The sequence below is a fragment of the Protopterus annectens genome, chromosome 14.part0 (genome assembly GCF_019279795.1).
Source record: "Protopterus annectens isolate FY-2018-M chromosome 14.part0, PAN1.0, whole genome shotgun sequence".
Classification (NCBI taxonomy): Eukaryota; Metazoa; Chordata; order Ceratodontiformes; family Protopteridae; genus Protopterus; species Protopterus annectens.
In genome coordinates, this window is record NC_056748.1 from 397,988,132 (window position 1) to 398,007,147 (window position 19,016).

Here is a 19,016-nt window from a genome sequence, read left to right on the forward strand (position 1 = left end):
ATCTGTCAACATCCCAGGGTGTATCCTACACAAATGTAAGAACATTCAGCTATCCACATACACATCATGTTCAATTATAGCTCCATGTCAGGCTGTGTACACACTGAATGGTGCACAGCAACAGTTATCACACGCCACAAAGGGGGAGACACCATTGAAAATGGGACATAGTGCACAACTACCATGCTGAGTCTAGTCTGTATGGCCATGAACCGTGGTCAACGTAATTGATGTACTTGGTATAGATGTAGATGACAGTAGGGTTGATTCACACTGCATATCATGACCTTGCCGGGTCATAGGACACCATCACCCATACTGTGTTCCAGTTACACTCAGTAAACTAGGTGTATATTCCTATGTCACAGGAGTGGTTGGCAACTGGACTGCTGGCAGAACCCACACTACAGAAAGTGTCTGATGATACACGCACATCAAACGAGTGCCAGCTACAGTAATACAGGGGTCATTCCTGGTACTCCCCCTCTTTGTTATCTATACCACACAGACTAACACAGAAGGCATCAGCCTATTGATGTTTGCAAATGACTGTGAACTAGGAGCAATAGTTGACTCATTGTGTGCTGCGTTCAACATACAGAAGAGCCTTAGTGTGTCAGATGTGTGGTGTGTGATGTATGGCCACAATCTGACAGCTAAGTATTGCATTGTCATCCCATATGTTACAAACCATGTACCCATTAACTACCACCTAGGCAGTGATCAATATAATGGCAACTGAATGTATGGGATGCAGCTGGACAGTACTTCCCTTTGATAGTTACGTCACTACAAAAGACAGGTAGTCGTATGTAGCACCCCTAATCATGAGAGGGTGCCATCCAGGTATATAGAGATAACTGCTCAGCCATACTCAACAGCCATGTGACCCATAATAGATGACATATTTCCTTTAAGGGTTATTGCCCATGTGTAGATGGCCTACACTGCCCTTCACAATCCCTAACTGCACTATGTAGCATGCAGCCTACCCTGAATGAAGCCATGTCCAAACCAGAGGTGTTGGACATGCTACACTTAACACATCCTGATACCAAATAAACACATACGTCATGGACATCCACCTTTCTAGTACAAGGATCACAACATGCCTGACAGATCCCTGTCCTATACACTTAATATACTCTTGCCATACTATGCATCCCTGTCCAGTGAAGTTGCACATTACCCCTCTCTGTGACATGGTGTGATGACTGCATGCCAAATATATCAGTAACCATGTGTATCAGTTCTGTGGCACTGCTTGAACTGGCCACTGAAACTTACCTGTCTGTTGCCTACAGCTAGGTAACCTGCCTGCCTAGGCTCATAAATGGCCTAGGGCATATAGCCTACTAGAACACTATGACCATACATGCTATAGTTGATATCCAACCCTGCAAATACCATCAGGCTAGCTATTGTCCCATGTGTTACACATGTGCAACCAGGCAATACATGGCAGGATGCTACATAGCTGTACAGTGCCATGTTGTAGATATATATGACAAAACACATACATGCTTGCAAGTCTGCAGGGTCACAGGTCATGTCCCTAACAGCTATGTATGACTATATATGTGGCATATACACAGCATTAAGATTGATTGCATTAATGTGAACACATCCAGGCATGTGCTGATAGGTAAAGACACCACTACAGGCAAACAGACATGCCCACCTCAAGACAACATTCACATGGTGTATGAGCAATGTCATCACATGACACACACATATATGGCAATAACATCACATCACCAGTAGGTGTGAAATGTGTGTGACTTATACATGTCAGTGGTGTTAGTGTCATGTAGATTTACAAAGACGTATTTGTAATCTTAATAAATGTGGTACACATGTATGGTCAGCTGTACTGCTGTACTTCTCTGTAAGTTACTGTGACCTGTCTCCATCGTGATGTCTTCCAGGTATGCCATGTAGCAGACTGTCGGCATACAGCCGCTTGGAGGATGAGGTCCTCATCCCATACCTCCTCGACAACTACACAATGCTCTTCAGCCATGTGCCACAGGATGCACAGCAGCAGGATGCCCTGTGGGAGGAACTCTGCAGGAGGCTAAATGATGTTGGCAGTCACAATCACACCTATCGGCAGGTGCACTGACACTGCACTGACCTGATAAGATGGACGAAACAGTGGTGCTAATGCAATCGCCAGGGAGCAAGGTGCAACAGGTGGGAGGGCCACTCACCCAGCCCCGACTCACACGTACCAAGGAGCTACTGGCCAACCTGGGGGCACCTGCAGACCTCCATCCACAAGCTCTAGTTGGTATTGTGGAGGTGGGTGTCTCTCAACCACTGAGCCTGGAGTTGTCTAGTAAGTCACTACTGCACATAAAACACAACTATATATCACATAGTTACATGTGTTACTGTACAATATGTAATGTGATATCATATGCAAGGCATGTATGCACACATGCCACATACTATAGTCTGCTACTCTATGTATGCACAGATGTGCATACTCCATAGTATAGTGTATTGTACTGGCTTATGTGCTAAAATGGACATTGCACCCTGTAGCTATCACACAGGTGTGGATAATGATCTTATTGCTGTGATACTCCTGTTTAGGTACCTCTGGTGTTTTGCAGTGACAGCAGCTTGTGTCAGGTGAGATTGTTATTATTTACCAGGCTTGATAATGCACGGAACATATTAATTGCATGCTCTCTGCCATAACACACGCACACATAATGTATGGTGGTCCTGTTAATGGACACTGGTCAGCCCTGCAATGCATCACACTGTTTACCTATGTGAAACAATTGAAGACTATATGAAACACGTACACTAAACCTTCCAAACTGTCATTGCCAGATGTGTGGACAACAGTGAATACAATGGTGGAGGTGTGTTCCACTGTAGGGACAGGTACTACATATCAACATTACACATGTTGGGAATATGAACAGTACTGTACAGAGAGCATATGTGTGCACACACTCTATATGTGTTGGAGCTGGAGTATGCCTGGCCCACAGAATACACCCTTGTGGAGTATACGTTTGCTATGAATGTCACACAATGTCATGTGCTATCAGACATGTCCATGACATGTAGTGGACTGACTGCAACACTGCTCAACTATCCTGCAAAACATGTCTCACATCCCATACATACCACCCTTTGTCTGCATAACCCTGTCCTCAGTGAAGCATATGACAACTATGGGTGTATGGCATATAGGATAACACTGACATGTGAAATAAGATGGCCATCACAACCATTGGACTGAACATGTGTACACTTGGCCATGGAGGATGGCCAGAGTCATGAAGCAATGCACACAGTAGAAGTAAAGTACATGTGTGTACACACTGTTGTACATTGGCTTGACACAATACAACTATGGCCTTTATGTAATGGTGATACTGCAGATTTGAAACACTAAACATCATACAGGCCTGTGCACAGCTTGTGTAGGCATAACATGAAACCACCACATAACATGTCTTGAACACCTTGAGTGTGTCACGACATGGAAGCATTCATTTATACAGTATCCAAATACATACATGTGTTGCACAACATACACATACATCCACATCAAGCCACAGATACAGTACATTCACCTTGCTGGTGTCAGGCATCACTGTCATGCCTGCTCCTCATGTGTGTGAGGTACACAGATGGCGTGTGGGACACAGAGTACTTGTAAGTTAGCCATATGTGGGCATAGTTGCCAGGTATCAGTAATATGGTTGCAGATGTGCAGGGGTGTCATCTGTATACCCTTCTGTGACCTGTGTCACACAATCCACATTAGAGTTTATTGTGTATACACCTCAGTGACGTGGGTCACATTCCACATTACATATGTATTGTATGTGAACATAGTCATGGCTATGAACTGTGTCAGTAGCTCAAACTGCATAGCAATTGTGAAACCACATAATGCCCTGCAATGGCTATGCACATCAGCTCAATGTGCAGTATGTCCCTGCATATTTGTAGGGTGGACAGACAACATTGCATCAACTGAAGGCCCATATTAGTATAACACATCCCTGCATTGGGGCACCATTACCGTACTGTAAATTGGAAAGGACACCATTGTGTTACACATGTATGCATGTCATTCAACACATCAGCAGAAGACATGTCATACTACATGTGATTGGCAAGGTCATACGCCACATAGCAGGCCGGTGTACTGTAAACCGGTGCTGGTCTGTGGCACCATTGCAAAGTAGGGACAGCCATGTCAAACATGTGTGTACAGCCACATGCATAATGTTTACATTCAGCTCAGGGGTAGGCGGAATAATGCTGAACAGACATGCACTGCTTTGGGGGAGATATGCAAGCTAGGGCTCAGGAAAACATAGAAGTGGTTTTTACCTCTGACATGTACAAGTAGCACATTACTTTTTATAAATGTCTTGTGGATGAGGTCTTCTTTGCTTAGCATGGTGATGAGACAAAATTAGATACATATGTTAGGTTCCTTGATAACACAGTTGGGTACCTATCCTTCTCCCTTAGTCACTCCAAAGGTGAAATCAGCTTTCTGGATGTAACTGTGAGTAAAAATATGTTTGGTAACATCTCAACCAGAATACATAGGAAGGATTGTAGGAAGAACAACATTCTTCACCACTCCAGTATGCATCCTAGACACATTACCAAGAATATAGTTAAGAACCAAGTCTTACACTGCAAGATATTATATACAGACAGGGAAGAATTAATGGAAGCCATGAGTCGTCTCACTACAGAGTTTGTTGAGAGAGGATATAGGAAGTCTGATATTGACAGAGCGATAGTGGAAGTAGATTCATATGAAAGTTACAAAACCAAACCCTACTATTCAGATGAGCATCTAGTGAATGCACTCCCAGAAAAGCAGATCTCCTCAACATCTGTGAATAGGCTATGTCTTACTTTTTCTAATGATGTCAACAAGACATGTGACATCATTAAAAAGAACTGGCCCATTCTCCTTACTGACCCTGAAATCAGTCGTGTTGTTGGTTCTATACCCAGTTTTAGTTTCAAAAATGGCAAGAATTTCAAAAAGAAACTTTGTTACAAACAGAAGAAAATATGTGACAGGTTTGTCTCTCAGCGTAGAGGGACTTTTTCTTGTAGAAATTGCAGAACTTGTAATAGTATTTGGTCTACTTGCATGATTTTACAACCTGTGCATCAGAAACCTGTAGAGTTTTTAATTTATGCAGATTGCTCTACTAAAAACATTGTGTATTTTGCTAAGTGTAATCTCTGTAGTGCATTCTACATTGGTAAAACCAATAGAACTTTAAATGAAAAAGTAATGGAACATCTTAACGATATTAGGAACAGCAAGCTTACTAATGCACTAGCCAAGCATGTTTTAGATTGTGGAGACCAGCACAATTTTACATTTTTGGTTTTGCAGAAAATGAATGAGTTTTAGAGAAGGTTACATTAACAATGAAACTGAATATGCTGAATTAAGGTGGATGGTGGACTTTAAGGCATACTTATCATCTGGCCTTAACAGTGCTGCATCCTTAAAACCTCTCTTGAAAAAAGAGGGTTGCTTCACTGATTTTTAAAGAATTTTTTATTGGTTGATGGTTTTATTTAAACCCTGTGTGCTAATGTATTTGTGTATTAAGGTCTGATGAAGAGGGTTGCCTCGAAAGCGCTTACCTAACTTTGTGTTTTGGAATAAATTTCAAGTATTTTATTCTTCAGCCTACAAGTCTCTTTACTCATACTTATATTTATATTCTTGGGTTCTTGGTTCCACCATCTCTCTACTTCCTACATTTATACAATTTGGTTTGTTTGGTGGAGCTTTTTGTCTGGCAGAGAGTTTTTTATATATTTTTGGTGATGGATTCAGCCCTGAACAGGGTTATACCTTCATCTTGGAGCAATTTGGAGAGAAGAGCAAGGACTGAAGAGTTTGCTAAAAAGGTTGGTTCATTTAATTCCACTGGGAATAGTGTGAACCCTTTACTATGTGTAAGCCTTGATGATGCAGAGACTGATTCTACTAATCTTGACCTCAATGAGATAGTAACTTTCAAGAGCCATCTGAAGGAACTTGAAAATAAACTTTATAAGCAGAAACACCTTCTTTGGCAACGTTATCACTTTGAGGCTGCTATCTTCCACAAAGTGATACGTAGAGGGCTAAGGGTACTTAAAATGCCTTCCTATGGGGACAGGTACCCAGCACTCCTAAAAAGATGGCAAATGCTCAATTTGCAGTTGAGTATTGACTACATGACATTAGTAAATGAGTTTTTTTTGCCTGAAGAGAACTCCTTAGCCACTGATATTAACAATATGACTAATATGCTTGTGGATTCCTATACAGATGAGATCTGTGTTCAACACCTTGATGATGTCCTTCTAAATGTCTCTTTATATGAAAGGAGACTGGAGAAGGAGAAAACGAAGAAATTGTGCAGAGATTTCTCCGATTTCCAAGCTGGGAACATCTTCTCTTGGCCAAGCATGACTTGCCCAATAGGAATACAGGGAAACACTTCAGAGACGGGACAAAGAGCATTTCCTCCTGATTCAACTGTAAATAGTGGCCTGAGAGCTGGTGCACGCCCTTCACAACTAACCGAAGCAGGCAGCAGCTTTTTTGGCCTTGGAACAGTAGAAAACCACCCTCCAGCTAACAGTGAAGTGTGTGGAGCAGGAAATACATCTAATGTAGCTGCTATTAATAATCGTCAACAAGAAGGTAAAGTTAACATCGATCTTTTTAAACATAATGTCTGTTCAACTAAGTCTACTGAAATGCCATTAGTACCTGGCGTTGTAGAGATAGATACTGTAGTTGATGTTCTTACTTCTGAACAGTGTATACCTTCACCTTCTGCTTTTAACGATGCAGCCGTTTCTCTTAACAATAGTTTAAACAAAAATAGCACTTGTGACAGTAATGCTGCAGCAGTATTTTCAAATGACACTGACAATGTCTTTACTGCTCAAAATGCTGTTAATGTGCAAAGTGCTCAGAACTCAGCTATTGATTTTAATATTAAAATAATTACATCAAAACAAACTGCTAATGAACCTGTAGTTAAACTGAAAATGTTTCCTTTCAACAACAGTAATTCTGTGAACATAGGGTCGAAAGACAAAAAGAATGCTGAATGTCTATGTAAGTCGGCATTTTTTTGGACAAGGCTCTGCCTATAAGGCAGGATGTATGCAAGACCAGGTCCAGAAGTTGCAGGAGACGAGGGAAGGATAGACTCCAACCCTACATCTCAGAGCAGAGGCCCGAACACATGGTCTTGCAGATAAATGAATTGGTCTTTAACCTATCTTCTGTTGCTCTCACCAAAGAGGAACTCTCGGTCCTGAATAAAGGACTATCCTTCATACCAGCTTGTGGCATGAATTTAGTTGATATCATCCTAGACATTAATTTGTTTGCCAGGAATACAATGTTGAAAGTTATCTATGATGATAATAATGGGAATAATGTTGACAGATGCATTTTTAAGAAACCAAGTTGCTTTGTTCCTAATAATTCCCCTGCTATGAATGCCTTTGTAAAAATGTGTGAAGATGACCTTAGGAAAATGGCTACTTTGAAATCTAGTAATAGTTTTTACAATTTGACTATTAAAGAGAATGAGGCTCTACAAACACTAATTAATACAGAATTTTTAGTTATTAGACCTGTAGACAAGGGGGGGTGGAATTGTTGTGTTTGATACTGAAAATTATATGGATAGGATGTTTAGCATGCTTCATGATGAAAAAGTGTACATCATATTACAGAAATTTCAGGTTAATGGTATTATCAACAGACTGAATTTCTATTTATATGATTTGCTTATGACTAACCAAATAGACAACAATCTTTTCAACTATTTTAGTGTAGAACATCCTACTATACCAGCAATTTATGGTCTTCCAAAAGTGCATAAAGATCCACAAAATCCCCCACTTCGACCAATTGTATCAGGAAGAGGTTGGCTCACAGAGACAATGTCTATATATGCAGAAAAACAGCTAAGATTTCTGTTGAATAAGGTAACTACTGTCCTCCATGACAGCAAACAGTTCTTAGAACATCTTTATGACTGGGCTGAAACTCAACAAGCTGTAGGTTTAACTGATGTTAACTTTGTTACATTGGACGTGAACTCTTTGTTCACGGTTATCCCAACGATGAAGGGGTTGAGAATGTCAGGCAGTTTCTTACCAAGGAGAGCAACTTCAGCAACACCAAAATCAATATGATATGTGCCCTTCTAGCCTTGATTCTAGAGAATAATGTTTTTTTGTTTGAAAGAGAGTTTTTTCTTCAGATAGTGGGAGTTGCTATGGGCACGGCATGTGCCAACACATATGCCAATATTGTTTTGGCCCAATGGGAGAAAGCAATGTTTTTACCTCTGACATGTACAAGCAGCACATTACGTTTTATAAATGTTTTGTGTAGGGTATCTCCTTTGCTTGGCATGGTGATAAGACACAATTAGATACATATGTTAGGTTCCTTGATAACAGAACTGGGTACCTATCCTCCTCGCTTAGTCACTCCAAAGGTGAACTCAGCTTTCTGGATGTAACTGTGAGTAAAAATATGTTTGGTAATATCTCGACCAGAATACATAGGAAGGATTGTAGGAAGAACAACATTCTTCACCGCTCCAGTATGCATCCTAGACACATTACTAAGAATATAGTTAAAAACCAAGTCTTCCGCTGCAAGAGATTACATACAGACAGGGAAGAATTAATGGAAGCCATGAGTTGTCTCACTACAGAGTTTGTCGAGAGAGGATATAAGAAGTCTGATATTGACAGAGCGATAGTGAAAGTAGATTCATATGAAAGTTACAAAACCAGCCCCTACTATTCAGAAGAGCATCTAGTGAATGCACTCCCAGAAAGGCAGATCTCCTCAACATCTGTGGATAGGCTATGGCTTACTTTTCCTAATGATGTCAACAAGACATGTGACATCATTAAAAAGAACTGGTCCATTCTCCTTACTGACCCTGAAATCAGTCGTGTTGTTGGTTCTATACCCAGTTTTAGTTTCAAAAATGGCAAGAATTTCAAAAAGAAACTTTGTTACAAACAGAAGAAAATATGTGACAGGTTTGTCTCAGCGTAGAGGGACTTTTTCTTGTAGAAATATACATACATATATACATATATACATACATATATACATATATATATATATATATATATATATATATATATATATATATATATATATATACATATATACATATATATATACATTCTTGTAGAGATTGCAGAATTTGTAATAGTATTTGGTCTACTTGCATGATTTCACACCCTGTGCATTAGAAACCTGTAGAGTTTTTATTTTATGTAGATTGCTCTACTAAAAACATTGTGTATTTTTTTAAGTGTAATCTCTGTAGTGCATTCTACATTGGTAAAACCAATAGAACTTTAAATGAAAAAGTAATGGAACATCTTAATGATATTAGGAACAGCAAGCTTACTAATGCACTAGCCAAGCATGTTTTAGATTGTGGAGACCAGCACAATTTTAAATTTTTGGTTTTGCAGAAAACAAATGTGAGTTTTAGAGAAGGGGACATTAACAATGAAACTGAATATGCTGAATTAAGGTGGATGGTGGACTTTATGGCATACATATCACCTGGCCTTAACAGTGCTGTGTCCTTAAAACCTCTCTTGAAAAAAAGAGGGTTGCTTCACTGATTTTTAAAGAATTTTTATTGGTTCTTGGTTTTATTTAAACCCTGTGTGCTAATTTATTTGTGTATTAAGGTCTGACGAAGAGGAGTGTCTCGAAAGCGCTTACCTAACTTTGTGTTTTGGAATAAATTTCATGTATTTTATTCTTTAGCCTACAAGTCTCTTTACTCATACTTATATTTATATTCTTGGGTTCTTGGTTCCACCATCTCTCTACTTCCTACAAACATAGTATGCAGTCGACATACCCTACTGCTCATGTCCTCACACATAGGGATGGTGGCCAACACAAAGCATCAGTGGCAGATGTACAAAGGTCAGCAATGATCGGTTAACATGTGGTGTATGTTGCACACACCATGGCAGTGCGATGCAATGGTGCAAAGTCCATGCATTGTGTTGCAGGTATGGGGCAGAGGCTACTAACACAAATGGTGTATGCTAGCCACCACTATAATTGTGTAAGGTGCATGTCGTCTGCTATAACACATGCATGCTCTTGTGTGCAACTCAGGGATGTATGATAACTGCCACTATAATTGCCTAAGCTGAAACTATAATTGTCTAAGCTGAATGCCATCTGCCATATTACCTGCATGTAGCGTGTGTGTCTGTGTGTGTCTGTATGTGTCTGTGTGTGTCTCTGTCTGTCGGTCTGTGTGTGTCTGGTATAACTTGTAATGTACAGTTCTTGTCTTCCCCTCACAGGTGTTGATGTAGGTGTGTTGCCCTCCTGCGGTCCACCTGATGTTAGTGTCCCCACAGACTCTAGCAGTGATGATGATTGTATGATTGAGGCACAGGCAGGGTTATCAGGGGCTGAATATGTGCCACTGATTGCCATTCCACCTGTCTCCTCCTCCTTCTCGCACACAGTTCCCCTGCCTGCACATATCCCATCACCACTGGCAATAGAGGAAGGACAGTTGGTGGGTGGTAGCATGGAACGGGGAAGTGTGGTGACTATGGAAGATGTGCCTGCACACCATGATCCCAGTCAACAGACTGGCGATGTCCCACACAGGCATGTGCCCAGCGCTGCTCATAGGAGGACCACTGGCCAACATGCCCCTGCGAGACAAAGCACATTAGCTGGATTCACCAGACATATGTTTTGGGCTGTAATGGAGGCACAGGCACATGCTGAATGGCACAACAGGTCTGAGGTCTGAGGCTTCATAGGGCTGCTGTCCATTCATTAACTGACAACATCCATCATCTTGCAGATGTTTTGGATAGACGATTGGGTGACATGAGGGGAGTCCTTGACCGTGGCATGTCAATCCTCAAGCATGGAATGTCTGTGCTGGAACATCTGGTGGGAGTGAGGCATTGGGCACGTGGACGTAGGTCAGCTACATCACCTGTTGAAGGTCTACGTGAACATGCTACTGCACATGCCCGCTCCCATAGTGGCAGTAGCAGCAGCAGTGCAGCTGATGCTGTGCAGTCCACACCAGGACACAGCAGGCCATGTGCACATGGTACTGGATCGTCCCAACAGGGACACGATTCCAGTGGACATGTGTCATCAGATGGTACCCAATCTGGACCTCTGCCTGGTAGTGCCCATACAACCCCTGGCCGTGACCGGACACCATGAACTATGAAATCTGCCTTGTACAGTCTGCAGCTGTCAATAATACCCCTGTGTAGGCCAGCCACATGCCAGACCTGTGTGCATGCATATACACACACACTGGAAACAAATGTATGGCACCTCAACACACACGCATAACATCCACACATGCCCAATGATATCACAGGCCCTAACACACTTTTACATGATGTCATCCAATGGCACAGCCTAGGCCTCTGGCAAACATTATCACCCTGTGCATATGATGATGCCTGTGCCACATCCCTGTCATCCGCACCATCGGTGTAGGGACATGTTCATATGGTCTGATGCACAGGATGAACATACTTGGTTGACAATTGTAGATTAATATTGTTGAGTAGTGTTGACAGGCAGCAGACATACCATGCATTAAAGTTTTAGAATGCATTTTGTACATTTGACAGTATGTATCATGTGTAACAACACTAACAGCATGTTGATCTTGATGTTCTGCCTTCCTCTTTCAGGTGTAGTTGCATATGCCGGGGGATGTTGGTGTTTGCAGGAGTCCCATATGTACATGTTGACTACCCACAGGTCAGTATGACAATACCTGCATGCACTTTGTAGCTTCCACATCACAGTTATATTCTCCCATGCTTCAAATATGTTTACTGTTCTAATGATCCAAGAGCATGATAGCTGTGTATTAAGCTACTGTGTTCAGAGCCATCACATCCATAGTGGGTGACATCACAGGTATAGTAACCTGGAGCACGGAGTGGGTAAAAGAGTGGTATGCTGGATGACAAGGGTAAAGGCCAGTGGAAATAGTGGCTTCTCATTGGGAAGCAGTAATACCCACTGCCATGACAGCATGCAAACACAGACACACCCACACACTCAGGGATTCACAGACACAGTAATACACACTCTGACACACACACACAGTTGCCAGTGTTCGGATGAAAACTCCTGCCTATGTGCATATCATCATTATAGTACTACGCAATTACAAGACTCACCACAGAGATTACACATGTACAGGTAGTTGGAATGGCCTAAGATCGAGAACATTGACAGGGATACTACAGTGCAGTGAGTGTATGTGGGGAGGGGGGTCCATCAGTAGGCTATGTAACAACAGGTCACACCCCAGGGTGTACATGTTAACAGGTGGTTAGTATGCCCATCTACGATTCATGATATCAACAGGGATGCTAGACTGCATTGCGTGGATGGGGGGAGGGGGCATTAACATTTGACTGGTAAAATACAGCCTCAGTCCAGGAACCGGACAGCCATACACACACACACACACACACACACACACACACACACACACACACACACACACACACACACACACACACACACACTGGCATTCACAAAGATATACACCTATGTCACACACATACAGACACTTTACATGTGTGAGGTTTAACCACCTGCCTATGCCTTTCTTTCTACACTTCACTCTGTACTGGTGTCAACAACAGTGTTCAGGAGAGTGATAACATGTGGGATGCATTCCCAACCATACGTGACATATATGGACACACACACCCACACGTGCTAGTACTGTGAATCAAACACCTGCCTGTCTCATAATAGGTACTACAGATGTACAGCACTATTGCATCTGGTACAATGCTTACTGACTCTTTCCTTTGAAAACTGTGTTGATATATGCACAATATATGCACAGGGGAGGTATTACTGTTACAGGTATCATGAGGTTTGCCTTCAGTGTTACCTTACAGCAGTCTACATTGTCTGTCTTCCACTTCAATTAACAAAACCTGACCTTAGCAGGTACACAGGTTATTGTAGGACTAGTTGTAACACACCAGTGAGCTGTCCTCAGTAATCATTCATCTGCAAAGAAGCCCCACCACTTAGTAGTCATGTCCAAACATCTGTCCATACCTCATGTATGGCTTACTGTACTTAGAGCATATCACCATATACAGTTGGCAATGTTGAGGCTGTATTGCAACAGCATGAAGTACTAAGACAACAGTCACCTTCAGACATCAGACACTGCACACACATGGAATCTACACAAACATCAATACATGTACACATATGCGGACTACATCAGTACGTGCACTAGCAGGTCAAGAGGATACATTCCACACCTTCCCCATTACACTATAATGGATGTTGAATTCATGTACTGGTAGGACACCACCACTTTCACCGAGTAGCCAAGTGTACATATATTACAACAGCACATATCAGCGTGACACACACAGCATTATTCCATGTCATGCTCCTACAAACTATTACTTGACAGTGCCATGGTGAAGCCAGGGCACTCTAATGGTCAACAGTGAGCGCATCATATTTGTCACACACACCTCATTTGTACTGGAAGAGTGCCAGCAATGTGCTCTGTTAGGGTTAGGCAGTACACTCATTCAAGCATGTGCAAGGTCTGTGGCTTATAAACATCTCACCCTAGCATGTACTGGCTATTGTGGTACTAAGGCTAATGTCCAGACAGCACACAGCATACATGGCTTGCAATTGTTGACATGGGGTATATGTAGGAGCTGTGGCCACACATGGCTGTACATGTCATGAACATATCACCTGTGACTACTCAGGAACATACAGAGCAGAGCTGGATTTCCCTGAGTCTGTCAATACAGGCCTTGTGTAGGTCCTATGGTCCTGTTATTTGGGTATGTATGCAGGCATTGCATTAGGTGGACATGTCTAAAGACATACATACAACATGGGGTGATGTATGATATGATAGGCATCATGAGTGACCAGTAGAGAGGGGATATTACCTCTGTCAACATAGATATCGAACCTTATGTACTGTTAGCATGCTATCTGCCATGTGCATGTGTGTAATGACTGTAGCCACCTGTATGTAGAAAGGAAAACGAAAGCTATGGTAATGTAATTTATGTTGTATGAGTGTGGGATGTACATATCCAGGGCAGGCACGGTTAGGTCATATCCAACCATGAGGGTGTTGTTTACTGGTGTACCACAACAGTCAACCGAGTTAATGCTGACAACATCCGAGGGACCCTGGTATGTGTACAACTGAGCTGGTTACAAACAGTGGTATTATTGCATTGCATAACACATTATGCAGCTGTGTCTGTACATGGGTACTTTGCACAGTTGATGTAGGCCTAGGTACAGTCCACCAATAAAGGGTTATCTGGTGGTCTACCATACTATGTCATACCACATATGGATGTGTGTTGGTAGCCTGGGAACAAGGTGGTGGATGTATATGAGGATACAACCTAGAATGCAGCAATTGCCACTGTCACCTGTACCTGACTCATCTGTGATGTGTTATGTCGGAGTAGTGGTCTTTACATGTGAGTAGCCTTTATGAATATGTGTACACCACCACCTGGAATGGTCCATACCACTGTTATGGCCCACATGTCTGGATCTAAATTATATGGTGGTAGTGCAATTCTGCACTACAAAGCCTTCAGTCAGGTGTTTCTCACTGCACAGAAGTCAGTATTCCCCATTGTAGGTTCTACATTGAGCAAATGTATTACTAAAGCCACACATCTATCACTAGTTAGCATAAGCATCCAATGCAATTGTCATGTAGGTATCAGGGTGTTACTTCTGTGTGTAGGATATTTGCCTTGGAATGCGGCTTTATGGGTAAATGCGACCTAGGTATTATCCACACACACGTGTAACATGGATGCATGTGCTCTGTGGTGAAGGCTCGTCGTTCGGTCATAAGAGCCCGGAATGACAGACACTGGACAACCTCATAATAACAGCAGGACATTGGCTCATTATTTTGGCCTAGCAGTTGCCACCCATACTATGACATCACTGCATGTGGCATTAATGTGCTTGGTAGCAAATGCCTCATGTAAGGTGACGGACAGCGGCAGAACTTGTGTATATGACCAATGTGAGATATACTTAGGGTAGCAGTCCTGCTAATAATGACAACTACTAACACAGCCGGGAGAGGTCATCTTGACACCTGCACCTCAGTACCATTACACAAGTTGGCTCACACATTATGCTTGCACATGCCACTGTTCCACGTATAATGCCACTGCCCACAACCTGCTCTCAATATATGCCTTTCAGGGCAGCAAGATGTTTGACATATGCTGTAGGTAGCATCTGCCTGTGCGACCCAGGTAACCTATTGTCTGTCACATCCACAAATGCATGAATGTGTATACGTAACATATATATGTCAGTACTTCATGTACATGTATGCATGTGTATCACACAGCACACACAGATATATAATTTACGGGCCACATAGAGGTATCAGGTAGTAAACCAGTATGATGTGCATATATACTGACAGGTAAGATGTACCTAGCTGTAAACCTGTGTGTTTACAATATGAGTCCATTACAACATGTTCTGTACATGTAAGTGTTTGAGCATGCACACTGTGGCCTTCAGTGGTTAGAATTGGAGTGCATCCCAAACAGCCCTGTGCTACTACGTGTATCAGCGTACCCACTGCCACCTTGTGTAATTTGAGTCAGTGCATCCAACAAGCCCTTTGTTACTAAGTGTATGAGCATGCCCAGTATAACCTTGTGTAGTTGTAGTCATAGTGCATCCCAAACGGCCCTGTGCTACTAAGTGTATCAGCATGCCCACTGTAACCCTGTATAGTGATAGTAGTTGTCCATTCTGCAGATGGCCATACTCTAGTTCAGGTTCCTATTTTGCTACAACTATACCTCTCAGGCCTACCTGCGGATGATGTGTCTTGTTTGTGCATACAGGTTGTAATGGACACCTACTTTAAACACACAGGTCTACAGCTATGTACTTCATGACTGTCAGTCTCCCTGTTGTTGTCCTCAATTGTAGAAGGGCAGTCTGACTGCCTTGGAATGTGTAATCTCTGTGGCACATCACGTAACTGCGTAGTACTGTAATAGTGATCTTTAGATAGGCAGGAGTTCTGATCCCACCACTGGCAACTGTGTGCGTGTGTGACAGCAAATGTCTGAGTGTGTGTGTCAGCAAATTGCTAAGTGTGTGTGTGTGTCTCAGCAAATGCCTGAGTGTGTGTGTCAGCGAATGGCTGAGTGTGGTTGTGTGTGTGTATTTGTGTCTGCATCCTGTCATGGCAGTGGGTTTTGCTGCATTCCAAAGAGATACCTCCTTTTGCACTGGCCTTTATCCTTGTCAACTGCTAAACCTCTCTCTCCCCCCCTCCCCACTGCAAGTAATCAGTCCTGTGATGTCACCCAGCTCAAAAGTAGAATCAGATTAAGTGTAATTGTATGTGTTCTGTGGCACATACCCCAACTGCATACCACTGTACTAGTTACCTTTACATAGGCAAGATGTGTATGCACAATACTGGCAAGTGTGTGCGTGTTTGTGTGTGTGACTGCCCTGTAGCCAGGCATACACATGTGTAATGTCTTTTAGCACACCATGGTAGCCATCTGTGGTGACCGGTGTCTACAAAGTATTACATAGGAATGGTAAAGAATACACAGTCAAGCATGACTACAGTTGGGTATGTTATTTTCCTGTGCTACTTTCGAGCAGTGACACAGAAGTGGTCACTGGAGTTTAGGTCCATACCCATCATTCCCCCACCCTAACTCCATAATCCCCAGGGTAGCCATCATACCCCACCCCAAACTCCACATACACAACAACCATCCCTTCTCTGGTGAACTGCTTATGATTTAAATGTTATAACACAAGAGATGCCTGTTTTGTGTACATGTCAGTTCCTTTGGAACTCTTCTGTGTCACTAAGGGCTTTCAGATGTGTGTTTATATATATATATATATATATATATATATATATATATATATATATATATATAGCTATGGCTGTGTCTGTGTATATGCATATATATATGTGTGTACACATCCCATAGGTGCATATATATATGTAGTTATGACAGTTGTACAGATGTAGACTTGTTTTTGTTGTTTCACAGAGTACATTACATTCAAGGGTACTGTACATATGTACACAAAGGGACTGTCCCAATTGTTTTCAGTGCTGTGGAATACCTGTAGTAGGATGTGCATTATAGACTCCATGCAACATGTGTACAACCCAGATGGCTTAGTGGTACATCCAGTGACATCAGTGTGCATGGTCCAGGGTTCAAGACCTGCAAGCCTTGTTGATACTGTCAATTAGGACTGCATAAGACAGTTGTAAGCAGGTGTAAATGTGTTTACATGACAGTAAGCAGCGGGTACACACAGATAACAGACATGTACAACCCACAGTACACTTGGAATGCCCTTCTTTGGCAATCCTGCTGATGTCACCCACCTATGAATACAACTCTGGGACTGCTGTAACCCAGTAATCTCCATGGTGTGTGCTGTAACTGCGTAATGCTGTAGTGTGTTAAACTAGTTTGGTAGGTGTTCTAATCCCAGACAGGTCAACTGTGTGTGTGTGGCTGCCTGTGAAAGAAACGATGCTTTTAGAGTATGCACACTCTTTACAATTCACATGATCACCTTTGACAATCCTGCTGATATCACCCACCTAGAAATACACCTCTAGGACTGCTGTAATCCAGTATTCTCCATAGAGCATGCTGTAACTGCATATTGCTGTAGTGTGATAAACTAGTTAGGTAGGGGTTTTATTCCAAGAGAGACCAACTCTGTGTGTGTATGTCTGTCTGCCTGAGAAAGTAACAATGCCTTTTAGAGTATGCACACTCTTTACAATTCACATGACCACCTTTGGCAATCCTGCTGATGTCACCCACCTACACATACACCTCTGGGAGTGCCGTAACCCAGTATTCTCCATAGCACTTGCGGTAACTGCATATTGCTGTCGTGTGATAAACTAGTTAGGTAGGGTTTCTATTCCAAGAGAGACGAACTGTGTGTGGGTGTATCTGTTTGTCTGCCTGAAAAAGTAACAATGCCTTTTAGAGTATGCACACTCTTTACAATTCACATGACCACCTTTGGCAATCCTGCTGATGTAACCCACCTAGACATACACCTCTGGGACTGCTATAACCCAGTAATCTCCGTCATATGTGCTGTAACTGCATAATGCTGTAGTGTGATACACTAGTTAGGTAGGGGTTCTATTCCAAGACATGGCAGGGGTGTGTGTGTGTGTGTGTGTGTGTGTGTGTGTGTGTTTGACTGTCAGAGCCTGTGTGGAGGTGGCTGTGAGTGTCTAACCACTGGACAGGTTGGGGAGCGGATTTTGTAGTTTTCCTATATGATGTCCAGCTTATATGTCACAATGTCCACCTCACGAGGAGTACAGATGTCAGTCAGCCAAGGGACTGTGTTGGCAAGCCATACCCCTAAATCTGGCAAAAAGCCTGATGAACAAAGTATGCAACCTTACTATTACCCAGAATACGTCCTGAACTCATGTGTTATACACAAACACATTTGTTTAGAATATCCTGCTATGTTGCTAGTGCCCTGCACATTGATGACAGATAGTAGGCATGGTGTGATTGCAGTGGGCTGCAGGGGGCACGGCACCCTGTGCAGCAGTACAATAGGCACATAATTGCGGACAATGTGTCTTCACTATGTTCCCCACTGGATGCCTGCAACATATGTGGTGCCATCAAATGTAATCCACAGAGGCCATACAATGCCTTACACATGTGCCCTGTATAGACTAATGCCACTGACACCAGGGAATACCTGTATCATGCTATCAGTGCAGGTGCAGGGTCAACTTACTGACTAAAAGCAGGTCCTGCCACACCAGGCCAGTATTGGCATATCA